This window comes from Oryx dammah, unplaced genomic scaffold, assembly GCF_014754425.2.
Source record: "Oryx dammah isolate SB20612 unplaced genomic scaffold, SCBI_Odam_1.1 HiC_scaffold_28, whole genome shotgun sequence".
Classification (NCBI taxonomy): Eukaryota; Metazoa; Chordata; class Mammalia; order Artiodactyla; family Bovidae; genus Oryx; species Oryx dammah.
This window is the reverse complement of record NW_024070212.1, coordinates 30,218,029-30,230,477: the sequence shown is the minus strand read 5'-3', so window position 1 is coordinate 30,230,477 and position 12,449 is coordinate 30,218,029. Positions and strand designations below refer to the sequence as shown.

General features: G+C 49.8%; 1 protein-coding gene across 3 annotated transcripts in view; it reads right to left on the bottom strand.

Annotated features, from left to right (window-relative positions):
- Positions 1-12,227: 12,227 nt before the first annotated feature.
- INKA2 (inka box actin regulator 2) overlaps positions 12,228-12,449 on the bottom strand; it is a 12,639-nt gene continuing 12,417 nt past the window's right edge. For all 3 annotated transcript variants that reach the window (XM_040232040.1, XM_040232039.1, XM_040232038.1), the window contains one exon: positions 12,228-12,440. The gene's annotated coding sequence lies outside the window, so the exon portion shown is untranslated. The remainder of the gene's footprint in view (positions 12,441-12,449) is intronic.

Below are 12,449 nucleotides of genomic sequence, written 5' to 3'. Positions count from 1 at the left end.
GCATATTTTAAGGTCCTCTAAAGTCATTCTGCTTTAAAACACACCTCTCAAACATTCTTTTGGACTTAAAATCGTAGACAAACATCTCATAAGCGAGCAAACATTTCTAGATATTACCTGTTACACAGATTGTGTAGTTATTTGCCAGATTGAGTAGGAATTAAGAATAATAACTTCCAAGTTCCAGTCTGCTTAAGGAGTAGCGTGAACTCCATGTCCTCTGTTTTAGAACATGACAGGTACTGGATTTGTTAACATCTTATACAGGCCACTTGGGATAAAGGTAGAATTGTGAAGAAAAATGCCCTTCTGGCACACAGTAATGTGCAGAGCAGGACCAGCTAAAATCAGAGATATGCATCGCTATCTGAAAGAAATCTGCCATTGCTGAGCAAGAGGGAAAACTATCCCTTCAGAAAGTGAGATGGGTGTGCTTTTATGTCTCTATGTGAAGTCCTTAGTCTTGGTTCCATAGGAACGGTACCTGAAAATAGTGGTGTATTTTTATAGCATAAAAATTTTAAAGTCCTCAAGGATATTGTGTGAATCTCATATGGTAAATATTCAAGAACTGATACCATGTTAGTATTTATGGCTATTTAAAATATAATAACTTTGGTTATATGAGTAATATTGTGATTTAAAGGAGACTTGATATCATAGGTGATTGTTTGCTCTTTCCCACCTTGAATACAGACAACATGAATGGCTTAGTAGTGCCCCCAATCTTAGTTTTAAAAACTTAACAGCAAATGTGTAACCTATAATTTTACCCTCCACCAGGGGGAGCTTCAGTATCAGTTAACGCTTCTGCCAGCATTGAATTAAAAGTATATATTAAAGCCATCTATTCTATAAACACTGTGTGCCTCACCAAGAGGCAATAAAAGGCCTTCCCTCATGAGTTTTTAATTGGACAGAGAAGATATAAGAAATTCATCTAAGATATGAATAGTAATTTACTAGTGTGGCCACAGGGTAAATTCTCTTAGAAATGTTTCGAGATGGATATTGGTGTTACTCTCTTCCCCTGCAACTTTGAACTGATCTCTGGCACCTTGATTTGCCATCATAACTGGTGCCTGTTACTCCCTGGTGAAACAGTATGCTTCTTAGAAGTTAGAATATACTTGGAAAAAGTTACTCCTTGGGAATATACTAATCTTTATTACCAACTTTATTAAAATGAGATACTTGGCCTGGGACTGTTTTTCTCCACATATGAACATTCTTCATTTTCTGGACCTCCCAATTTCAAATTTTTGCCTCATTATCCTCATAGGTACATATGTCTTTGTTAGCTCATGATCCAATTTTTGTTTTCAGGACTGAGGGACAGAAAGATATGAAGATTACCTTAGTATTTTCCTTTGTAAGCAATCAGTAGAATGTTAGAGGGTGTAAAATACACTCATAAATATGTGTGTCGTGAAACCAAAGTGTGAAGAATTGGTCAGGTATTTGGAGGAAGGAAACAAAACCTTTGTTTTATTTGGGTCTTGTACTTATTTAAGGTGCTACTTAAATGTGTGTGAAAATATAATAGCCCCTCTTGACTCAGCTCCAAACTTGAAAGGGAAGAGTGGTTTGGTTGCTTGTTCAGGGTCTGGAAAGAGCCCATCTTGCCGGGAAGGAAATGAATGTGAGCTTTGAGGCAGTCTGGCCACCCAACTTTTAGCATTTCTATTCTCCAAAAATGTAAAAAATGCAAATTATTTTTGAAAACGTAGTATCGACATTGCCTTCAACGTGGATTTTTCTTACTAAAGCTTCATCTTGGGTTTGTTGAATATATAGTCCATTCATCTAATGCCATATCTTGCTTAAATATTCTTGTTGAGAACAGCTGGAGACTTCAAACTGGGTGCCTAGTTCTGTTTTCTGGGAGACAGCATGAATTCTATTTTGCAGACATCAACAAGAGCTTGTTAAGAAATTTCCTGTGGTTCTGGGCCCAAGATGTGACACACATTTCCTGCTGATCGCTTCTCTTAAGAAGCATGGGCTTGGCTGTTCCTATTGAGGACAAATCTTAATAAAACTTCCCATTTTAAGCAGTGATGTGACTCTTATTTTGAGGTGTTTTTTCAATGCACTTTTAAAAGCTTAACCAAGTGCAAGTTCTTGTACCTACTTTCAACCATGTAAAAATTCTTGCAGGGTTTACAAAGCAGAACAAGGTATGACCCTTACAGGCTTATCAGCAAATATTCACTATGCCTCTTCGGTTTGCCAGGTGCTGACCTGCTTGTTGGGAGTGCATCGGAGAATAATACAAACCAAAATCTCTTCCCCTGTGGAGTTTCTGGCAGGTGGCAAAAGGGTGTGTGTGTGTGTGTGTGTTTAGCACTATGGAGAAGAGAAGCAGAGTAAAGGGGCAGCAGTTTGGGGCAGAGGGAATGTGGTGGTGGTCACAGGTTTAGGTTTAACTGAAGTTACCCTTGCATAAATATTTGAAATGTGCAACCCATATACCTGCCTGGGGGAAGAATGGCCTTCCATGCAGTGGGAAGTGTCTGCAGGTGCCTGATGTGTTGGAGGACCAGCAAGGAGCCCAGTGTGGCTGGAGCAGAGGGAGCAAGGGGGAGAGTAATAGGAAATAACAGAGGTGGTGGGATTGGGTGGGGGCAGGTTTCCTTCAGCTTTGACTGAGCAGAATCCATGGAAGGGATTTTGGCAGAGGATATAAGATGCTCTGAGTCAACCTGCCATGAGGATGACTCTGGCAGTTGATTTGAGAATAACCTATAGAGAGCCCAGGGTGGAAGCAGAGAGGCCAGTTAGGAGACTGAGTAATCAAGTCTGGAAGTGGAGCCAGCGGAAGTGCTGACACATGTAGAATGTGTGTGACAGAGACAGATGGCTCAAAGATGGCTCCAAGATTTTTGGCTGATAAGGTTGTGAAGGTTATGACGGGAACAGGTGTGGGAGGGGAGCAGGAGCTCCATTTTGAACATATCACGTGTTTAAGACTGTGTCAGATTCTAGAGTTGTACAATAGGTGGTTAGATACGAGTCTGGCATTCAGAGAAGGAGGTCCGGACAGGACATTTACATTTAATATTTAAGAACATGAAGCTGAGTAGGATCACTAGGATTGCTTATTGTCAGAAGAGACCCACAGACCCCATCATGAGGTTGGGAGATGAAAAATGAGCAAAGAAGAACACGGAGGTCACTGGTGACCTTGATGGGCCATCAGTAGAGTGGTGGGGGACAGTATCTGGAACACATATAAGAGAAAATGGAAGGAAAGACAATGGAGATGTCAGCATGGATTACTCCTAAGCTGGGTGAATCAGTGCATGCGTGTGTGCTAATAGCATGGGCAGGTATAGTGGCAGAAGGGAAACAGCATGTGGTGTAGAAACTGGTAGGTCACAAAGAACTAATAAAAGTACCATAAAGCAAAGGAGCATGAGAGAGGTGCTTTCTGTTCTGGGAGATGTGAAATGCTTCAAGGGAAGGCTTCAAAGGGTGGAATCTTCAACAGGTGAGACGGGGTTGGAATGTTACATACAGGCTAATTTCAGGAAAAAGCAAATGCAGAAAAGGAACCAGGACTGATACAGTTTCAGTTGGTGTTAATGTAAGAGAGGCTGGAGCCACATGGTAACAGTCATTGAAACAAGAAGTCAGCAGCTAGTAGGTTGAGCTAGGCAGATAGCAAGCACATAGCATCATATGGGTGAGTCCTGCAGAGGGCAGGCATATGGAGAGTTCCAGAATGGAGAGGATGGCAGTTGCAGGGTGGTACGGCTTACTCTAGGGATTCTAGTCATCTTCCCAGGCTTCATTTCTCACCTCATTTTCCCTCTTTCTGTAATGACGATGATCTCAGGCAGAGGGTTATGATCGTTCCCAACAAAACTCCGTCTAGAAGGGAACCAGCATTAACACTTTGAGACTCAAAGACTTTAGAGAGGACTGAAGAGTAAAGTCTCTTTTTTTGCTTTGTATTCCTCTGTTCACCTGACATAAGTCTGCTCCCCTCAAAACCTTTGATACCTGGTGGGCATGAAGTAAATATTAGTTCACACCTTCACACCCTCCCAAGCTCTCCTCCTTTACTGTTATTTCACAGCAGGAAACAGCAACCCCTCTGGCCCTTCCTTTCTTTGGGGATCTACCATTCGAGTGAGAAGGCTCTTTCCCCTGATCCAACCCTTCCCCCCCACCAAGATCCCATCATCTAGACCTTCCCTTGTGGGTAAAAAGCAAAGCCACAACTTTGTAGCCCCTGTTTACCATGCCTTTTGCATCACTAGTGTCTTTCCAGTTGGATGGGTTGGGAAATTTGAAGGAGCCACCAGGATTAAGGGGGTCATAAGTATGCAGTACATCATGAGAAACGATGGGCTGGAAGAAACACAAGCTGGAATCAAGATTGCCAGGAGAAATATCAATAACCTCAGATATGCAGATGACACCACCCTTATGGCAGAAAGTGAAGAGGAACTCAAAAGCCTCTTGATGAAAGTGAAAGAGGAGAGTGAAAAAGTTGGCTTAAAGCTCAACATTCAGAAAACGAAGATCATGGCATCTAGTCCCATCACTTCATGGGAAATAGATGGGGAAACAGTGGAAACAGAGTCAGACTTTATTTTGGGGGGCTCCAAAATTATTGCAGCTGGTGACTGCAGCCATGAAATTAAAAGACACTTACTCCTTGGAAGAAAAGTTATGACCAACCTAGATAGTATGTTCAAAAGCAGAGACATTACTTTGCCAACTAAGGTCCATCTAGTCAAGGCTATGGTTTTTCCTGTGGTCACATATGGATGTGAGAGTTGGACTGTGAAGAAGGCTGAGTGCTGAAGAATTGATGCTTTTGAACTGTGGTGTTGGAGAAGACTCTTGAGAGTCCCTTGGACTGCAAGGAGATCCAGCCAGTCCATTCTGAAGGAGATCAGCCCTGGGATTTCTTTGGAAGGAATGATGCTAAAGCTGAAACTCCAGTACTTTGGCCACCTCATGCAAAGAGTTGACTCATTGGAAAAGACTCTGATGCTGGGAGGGATTGGGGGCAGGAGGAGAAGGGGACGACAGAGGATGAGATGGCAGGATGGCATCACTGACTCGATGAATGTGAGTCTGAGTGAACTCCAGGAGTTGGTGATGGACAGGGAGGCCTGGCGTGCTGCGATTCATGGGGTCGCAAAGAGTCAGACACAACTTAGCAACTGAACAGTCCTCCTGTTCTAGAGAGTGGGACTTGGAATTGTGGAACAAGGTTGGCAAATTGTGGGTCTCGGTAGGCCCTGGGCCCTGCCTGCCTTCCTGGAAGAGGATGCATTTAAAGGAGAAGTTTAAAGAAGATATTTGATCCCTGTATTCCTGGTAGGGTCCTGAAACCAAGACCAGGAGCTTTGGAATTCTTTGGCCCCTTGAAATCATGGATGCAGTTGTACCTGACCCCTTGTTTTCTGGAATATAAATTGATATACTTGGACTGCAAATCAGGGGTTCTGACAGGAGTGGGATTCCCTAGGTCAGTCCTGGCGCAGTACACATGGAAGGCTTCAAGTGACTAGTTGGGGGCATCAGGGACGGAGTTACCAGCCTTGGCACATCTGCTCAGGGAGCAGAGTCTATGCAGGGATTTCGTTGCTGTCCTCACACCATTTGGAGGAATCTGTTGCTTCTTGCTTTTAAAAAAAGTCTGTGCCTGATACCCTCCCCTTTCCCACCACATCTCCACAAACAATTTGCATGCTGCCTTGCTGGCAGCTCTGCCCCTGGGAGACAATGTCTGGAGGGTGGCCAGTAGTAGGACTGGAGGTAGGGAAGGCGCTCAACACCCACCTCTCAGCTTCCTTCCCCCTTGCCCCACCCTGACCCTCCACAGTCACAATGGGGGAAGGAGAATCAGGCAGACTTGATGTCCCCAGGAGGGGTGGGGATCCCTGGCAAAGCAGGTTAAGAGAAACTCCCAGGGTACACAAGACTGGGGTCAGATGTTGCCAAAAGGGACAAGGAGATGAGCTAGGTCAGGAAGACCTGTGGAGACAGAGCAAGTAGAAAAGGAGAGAACTTGGAGGCTGGGGTAAAAGCCCTGTCATCCAGGATGGAGCAGGCGTGGGAGAGAAGTGACTGCGCTCACCTGCAGGGCCTGAGCCCTGGGTCCCCGTGACAGCAAGCTAGGGGCAGGGCGCTGGCAGGGAGGGGGCCCAGGGCTCCCCAGATGGTCAGTGTTACAATAGAACTGGCCTGAGAAGCCAGTATGGAGATGCCAGAGCAACAGGCCAGGGACCCAGGGCACCACACAGCAGCTTGGGAGCGGGGTTGTGATGAGGAGTGTGCTCTCATGGAGGTGACGTGGGCCCAGCTCCCCTCTCCTGGGGAGTGAACTGAGGAGTGAGATTTGGGCCTGGGTAGGCAACTGAGAGGCTGTGACGGCTGATCGTCTCTAAAGCAAGAGATGCAGGAGCTGGGCTCAGCCCGCTCCGGGGGCTCACTCTGAGGGGTGGAGGTCATGGGGAGAGGAGTGGAGAGGAGGAGTTGCTGCCCTGGAGGTATTCACAGTCTGGGCTGACTTACAAAATAAGTCCCATGTTTGGGTGCAGGCACGGATACAGCCTCCAGGGAGGGGTTTGCACAGGAAATGCCCTTTAAACTGTAGCGTGAACGATGAGTAACAAGTCAGCCAGTCTGAGGCAGTGGGCAAGGTAACAACAGGTCAAAGACCTAAAGGCATAAAAAAGCCCAAGCTTGGAACAAAGTGCTCACCTCCCTAGAGCGTCAAGTGGGGGGATGAGAAGTGCCCAGAAACAAGGCTAAACAAGTCCACTGGGGCCTGTAGGGCAGGGCTGGGCCTGTGGAAGACCATGGCAGACAGGCCAAGTGAGGATGAAGTCACAGGATCCTGAAGATGCTTCCTTCAGATCCCAGGCAGCGTTTTCTCCCAGCTGCGTGCTCCAGCACCGCCCCACCCCACCCCCGACACACACACACACCCTGCCTGCGGCCCTGTCAGCAGCAGGAGGTAAGGAAGGGGGCTGAGGGAGGCACAGGAGGAAGGGGAGAGCAGCCAGGGGAGTGACATGTGCAAAGCGGAGGAAGCAAGAAAACAAAACCTGATTCTTCCCTTGGATGGGGACACCCGCCCCCACAAACCAGGTGCCATCTGCTGTACCCAAATGCCGTCTCCCTGGCCATTGGGAGGAACTCGAGGGCAGGACCAAGGGCCTGGGTGGTGGTTGGGAGAAGGCAGAGGTGCACAGCATGCAGGAGGTCGTTCTGGGCAATGATTTCTGCGTCCCTGGAACAGGGTGGTTGTCTTGATTGGTGGGCCAAAGAACAGGCAGATGGGGCATGGAGTCTGTGGAGAGGCAGCCAGGGAGTGTGGCCACTGCGGCCTGAGACCTGTGGTTCAGAGATCCTGCTCCCTCCTCGGCCCCGGGCCCAGCCTGGCCAACAGGAAGGCCAAGTGGGAGGTGCGGTCATGGCCCCTTGTCAGATTATTCTGGCCCCAAACACTGTGTGGAGGAATAGGTGCCCAGGAAAGGCTCCCTCCCGCTTTGTTCCTTGGAGACCTCTCTGACCAGTAACAAAGATGCTTTCAGAGAGTGATGGGGGCAGAGTGTGGGGTAGGGACACTTAGAGGGCCAGGAAGAAAGAGGAGGGCTCCAGTGGGGGACAAGAATGTGGACTCTGTTTTAGGGACATTGGAGAGGCTGACTGAATTGTGATGCCCTTGTGTGCACGTATGTGTGCGTGTCCTGGGCTTTGGGGGTGTACTGAATACATCTGGGGCTTGGTGGTGGTGGGTGGAGGGAAGTGCCAGAACTGATTGAAGGGCACAGGGAGAGGAGCTTGGAAATAGGTCTTCTGTCAACTCAGAGGGAATCTGGGAATGAGGTTTCATGATCCTCTTTAAGTGTTGGGTACGGGGGTCAGGGCTTCCCTGATGGCTCAGGGGTAAAGGATCTACCTGCCAATGTAGGAGATTCGGGTTTGATCCATGGATCAGGAAGATCCATCCCCTGGAGAAGGAAATTGCAACCCGCTTCAGTATTCTTGCCTGGGAAATCCCATGGACAGAGGAGGCTGGAGGGCTACAGTCCTTGGGGTCACAAAAGAGTCGGACATGACTTAGCAGCTAACAACAACGAGGGGAGTCGGGCATCCTGATAATAGTAGGAAGAGGGGACTGCAGTCTTGGGTCCTGGGCCCCTGCTTTGTACTCTAGAAGGGTCTGCCAGGTGGCACCAGCCTGAGCTTCTCATGAGGGGTAGGACTCGCGGAAGTCTCCCTCTCACCCTGTCAGAGGTAGTGGATTCTCGGAAGGCAGCCACAGCCAGGACTGTGCAACCCTCAGGACTGCTGCGGGGTGGGGGTGGTGGGGGGAAGGAGAGCTGTGGGACCAGGCAGGGACTCCGGCAACTAAGGCCTTAAAGAGCACACAGATGGGGGCCTGCCTTCTTCAAACCATTAGAACTTGGCACATTCACCTCTCTAGTCCTTGCCAGGAATGCGAGGGCCCTGAGGGCTTACTGTGAGGGAGAGCTGGGGTGTGGAGGGGAGGAGAGTGCACCCTCCAGCACATCCTCAGGCAGTGGTGGGGTTTCAAGCACCATTTCTGAGCTCAGCCTGTGCTGGGTACCCCTCCGTGCCCAGCCTCCCCGCCCCATCCCAACACACACACACACACACACACATGCACGTGCGCACGCGCGCACACACATATCCTTCCATGGACAAGTGTAAACTGTTTGCCGTTTGGCCAACAGCCCATCTGGGTAACATTTTTACAATGTACAACGTTTGCACTTACTGTCTTCTCTGATCCTTGCTATAATCCCGTGGGGTAATAGCTGGGGATCAGACAAGGCTGCTTCCTACCTTTCAGCTTTTTTGCCCTGGATCACACGGTCAGTGCCTGAAGTAGAGGTCGGTCGTCCGGTACGTACTGAGCTGCTCTGCTCAGGGTTCTAGACCTGGAGGTGCCTCAAGCCCTCACAAATCCCAGCAGCCCTGCATGATCTCTGTTTCACACTGAGGACAACGAGGCTCAGGGAGGTCAGGCAACGCCGTCGAGCTTACTCAGTGATGGGCAGACAGTCTCCTAGCCCTGCTCCCCAGAGAGACAGGCTGTGCTTCTGTCTCATGGAGACGCTGTAGGAAATGTTGCTGTGACTTGGCAAAGATGAAGGGTCCCCCTTTCTCAGGGATGTGTGGTGGGGACAGAGCTGAACCAGGCCTCTAGTCCTCAGGGCAAATTTGAGTTCAGATCTCACCCTGAGGGGTGATGCAGGGGAAGTGCTGGAGGGAGACGGACCTTCTGGGAAAGAAGGGTCCCAGGCCTAAAGAGATGGGAAGACGAAGGAGACCAGTCAGCCCTCCGGCCATACCAGCAGGGCCTCTTTTAGCTCCTGCTTGTGCTCAGGGATAACCTATAGACACACTCTGGTCCCAGGGCCACAGAGTGGCCCCGTGGGGCCCCGAGCAGATGCCTGAGCCAGTCAGGGGACCCCTACACCTGCCCAGGGAAGTGGGCCAGGGGTGAGGCAGGCCCCATGCCAGGGAGGGTATTAAATGAGTTTCCAGCTAATTTGCATGTCCTACTCTGCCATAAAATGAGCCCCAGGGGCAGCATTAAGCTGTCAGTTTCTCTCTACTTCCTTCCCCTACTTCCCCTTGCGCACATGGTCCCCCACATTCCTGTATTGCTTAGGCGCCACGTGTTCCCGTTTACCTGTCCCCTCAGCGTCAGTAAAATACAGTCTCCATCATTTCCCCAGCAGGAGCCCAGAAGGGGAGAGAGAAAGAAAAATAATGGAGTAGCAGGGGGACACAAATGAATCGACCCTAGTCTTTCATCAGCAAAGCACGGCTTGGGGTGCTAGCTACATGAGCCCTGTCAAGACCCAGGCAAAATTCCGCCACTGCAACAGGCAGCCAACATTCCATCTATTCTCCATGCGTGGATAATGCGGGGAGGATGGGTTTTGTTGTTGTTCCTCTTGACTTGGCTTTGGAGTAAATATGGGCAGTTTGTGGGGTGGTGTGAAAGCTCTAGCCTGCAAGTCAGTTGGAACTGTTTCACTCCCAGCTCTGGCGCCTGCACCCTGGGCAAGTTGCTCACCTTCTCTGAGCCTTCTCCGTGTAGAGTCAAGAGTGACAGCAGCCACTTCCTGAACGTGGTCAGAAGGAAATAAGAGCATGAAGATGACAGTGCCCAGCACCTGTGAATTTGTGGCAGCAAATGTCACTAGTTGCTTTGTCCTGGTCCAAGTTACAGTGAGTTTTCATTCCCTCAGATCCTTTCTGGCTCACTGATGGGTTACGAGTTGCTTCTTCCTGCTGGATGCCTTGAGTCAGGAATACTGGGTCCTTGTCATTGGTCTGTTGTTAGTTCCGACTGCAGTACCTGGCATGGGGAGCTGTTGAGAAAGTTTTGTTCAGTTGGTCTGCATTGCAGTGACTGGTCTACAAAGCAGATGAATGGCCAAGAGGTGACTTGGTTTCCTGTAGGATCATAGCTGAATCAGAGCTGGTGCCTTCTTGAGTAACTGCTGGGTGTCCCAGGCTTTCCTGATAGCTCAGACGGTAAAGATAGCTCTGCCTTCAGTGTGGGAGACCTGGGTTTGATACCTGGGGTGGGAAGATCCTTGGAGAAAGGAAATGGCCCCCCACTCCAGTACTCTTGCCTGGAGAATTTCAAGGACAGAGAAGCCTGGTGAACTATACAGTCCATGGACACGAGTTGGACACGACTGAGCAACTAAGCACACAGCAGTTTCTCCTTCACCTAGCAGCCCAAGTCTCCCTATCTCAGGACTTAACAAATCAGTAGGTGGAATCTCTACACACACACCACCTTCCACCGCCCAAAGCAGCCACAGCCAATGAGCCTTCACCTAGGTTGGATTTCGGATCTCTGTGGAGACAGAAAGGATGGGTGGGGGCTTGCTCCTTCAGAAGGGGCTAGCTTGGCTGGCAAACTCCAAGGATAAGAGAGGAGAGGACAGGGGTTTGGGATCCAGGCAGGCCTGGATCAAATCCTGGTTCTTTCATTTGCTAGTAATCTGATATGAGCAGCTTACATGACTCCTGAGAGCCTCCATTGAATGACCAGGTATTAACAATACCTTCTAGGGTTAGTTTGAAGTTTGAAGACACGTGTACCACTGCCTGGCAAATAGCCAGCTCTAAAAAAAAAGGGAGGGGGAAGGAGAGGGAGAAGCACCTTTCCTCTTGTAGCTTCCACCACCCAGAACTATACATCTACCATGTGACTGCGTGGGAATTTGAGGATGACCCTAACCACCTCCCAACTAGAGCTGAGGGGCTGCTCACGCTAAGCCCCCTCCCTCCATCTCTCCCCTGGGGGTCCAGGATTCAGGAAGAGCCTTTTTTTCCTCCACAGTTGGCTATTAAATGCTCTAAGGGCAGGAAGGCAGCTTGCCTCTAATTGCAGCTGTCACCCCCCACCCCCATCAGGCAGAGGGGAGTTTAGCCAGGAGAAGGCGAAGGAGGAGGAAGGGAGTGCCCTCCTGGGCAGACTCGGCCCAAACAGGGACCCACATTGTCTTTGCCCAGCCCGTGGGTGTTCCCCACCCAAGTGGGCGGGCCCTGGATCTGGCAGCAGGCTCTCCGGGCCACGCGCCCAGCAAGGCTATAGGTGCAGCCTCAGTGCTGGAGCGGAGCCGCTGCCCCCCCACTGCAGATTGTTCTGGATGAGGGGAAGATGAAGCCTGAGCGTGCATTTCTTCTTGGCTCACCCTCACCTTGCTGGTGAATTTACAGGTTCTGGTGCCCAGGGTGGGGGTTGTGCCCCGGGAACAGGGTGTTGCTGAAGGAAGATGTGGAGTTCTAGAGCCCAGCCTCTGCTCTTTAGTCAGCCACTGCCTGCAGCCCATCCCTGGATAGGACAGCACATCCAGGCTTGCTTCCTCATCTGGAAATTGGGAATATTACCTGCCTTTCTTGCCCATTTACAAGGAAGATCATGGATATGAAGAGGATTCCAAACATTTAGCGTGCTATACAAATACTGGCTTTCTTTCCTGTGCTTGTGGAAAGGCGTGGGCTTCCCCATGCACTCCTTATACACACACTCCTTATTCAGCTGTGGCCCAGGGTCTGGGGATGGGCTGAAATCTCAAAGGCAACAGAAGGCAGTGGGGTGGGAATTTGCCGCTCGGCTCCCACTCCCAGGAGGGCTAGGCTTTAATACCTGTGCCTGGAGCAGTGCTTTGCCAAGGAAGCACACGAGCCTGGGGACACGAGAAACAAGGTCTTTATTGGCGGCACCTCTGGGGAACCTGAGACCCCAATGCCAGATCCATGCAGAATGTTCAAGTGAGGTCTTTGGGGGCACTGAAGGAATGTCAGACGGATTTCCTGGTCTCCTCCCTCAGGCCCTCCCCTGCTGTTACCTCCAGGCCGGTAGCAACACACACACACACACACACACACACACACACACAGTGTCTCTCTCCCTC